Source organism: Triticum dicoccoides, chromosome 7A, assembly GCF_002162155.2.
Source record: "Triticum dicoccoides isolate Atlit2015 ecotype Zavitan chromosome 7A, WEW_v2.0, whole genome shotgun sequence".
Taxonomy (NCBI): Eukaryota; Viridiplantae; Streptophyta; class Magnoliopsida; order Poales; family Poaceae; genus Triticum; species Triticum dicoccoides.
Window position 1 is genome coordinate 723,454,083 of NC_041392.1, and position 1,635 is coordinate 723,455,717.

Below are 1,635 nucleotides of genomic sequence, written 5' to 3' on the forward strand. Positions count from 1 at the left end.
GCAGAGGGGTTAGTTACCACATCAATAGTTGAAGATATTGCAACAGCAGTAGCAGTGGAACATTCAGCAACAGAAGTAGCATTATCACGCTCAATGCATTTAAGACATGGTGGTTCAAATCCTTCCTGAGCGGAACTGATCTGTTCGGTGCGAAGTGACTCGTTTTCCTTTTGAAGATCTTCATGAGCCGCTCTCAATTTCTCAAGTTCTTGCTTCCTTTGAAGATAATCATAGGAAAGTTTTTCATGAGTTGTTGAGAGAGTATCAAGACGATCTTCAAGTTCCTGATACTTAACGTGAAGGTTTTTTATGTCTTCAATTAAGGATTCAGATCGAGTCATTTCAGCACCCAACAGATCATCGCTTCTGTCTAACAGTTTTTGAGTATGTTCCATAGCTTTCTGTTGTTCAGTTGCAATTTTAGCAAGTGTTTTATAGCTGGGTTTTGAATCACAGTTAGAGTCATCGTCACTAGATGTTTGATAGCGAGTAGTGCGTGTGTTTACCTTGGCACCGCGTGCCATGAAGCAGTAGGTAGGAGTGGAGTCGTCCTTGTCATTTGCGTCGGTGTCGGTGATGCAGTCATTGTCTTCAGTGTTGAAGATGGACTTGGCGACATATGCTGTAGCCAGACTTGCAATGCCAGAATCAGACTCCTCCTCAGACTCCACCTCTGCCTCCTCAGATGCGGACTCCTCCTCTGAATCCATCTCCTTGCCAACAAACGCACGTGCCTTGCCAGATGAGCTCTTCTTGTGTGATGAAGACTTTGAGGAAGACTTGGAAGAAGACTTTGAGTATTTCTTCTTCTTCTTGTCGTCAGAATCATATTCCTTGCTCTTCTTCTTCCTTCTGTTCTCATTGTCCCACTATGGACACTCAGAGATGAAGTGTCCAGTTTTCTTGCACTTGTGACATGTTTTCTTCTTGTAGTCATGAGCAGAAGCTTCATCATTCCTTGAGCTTGATCGTGAAGATTTTCTGAAGCCTTTCTTCTTGGTGAATTTTTGGAACTTCTTCACTAGCATTGCAAGTTCCCTTCCAATGTCTTCAGGATCATCAGAACTGCTGTCAGATTCTTCTTCTGATGAGGAAACAGCTTTTGCCTTCAAGGCACGAGTTCGCCCATAGTTTGGATCGTAGATATCTCTTTTCTCAGAAAGCTGAAACTCATGTGTGTTGAGCCTCTCAAGTATGTCAGATGGATCGAGTGTCTTGAAATCAGGACGTTCTTGAATCATCAGGGCTAGGATGTCAAACGAACTATCAAGTGATCTCAGCAGCGTCTTGACGATTTCATGTTTGGTGATCTCAGTGGCGCCGAGTACTTGAAGCTCATTTGTGATGTCAGTGAGCCGATCAAATGTGTGCTGGACATTCTCATTGTCATTTCGCTTGAAGCGGTTGAAGAGGTTGCGAAGAACACTGATTCTTTGATCTCTCTGGGTTGAGACGCCTTCATTGACCTTGGAGAGCCAGTCCCAGACCAGCTTGGATGTCTTCAAGGCACTCACACAGCCATACTGTCCTTTTGTCAGATGGCCACAGATGATATTTTTGGCAGTAGAGTCCAGTTGAGTGAACTTCTTGACATCAGCAGCAGTGACACCTTCTCCAGCCTTGGGAACGCCGTTC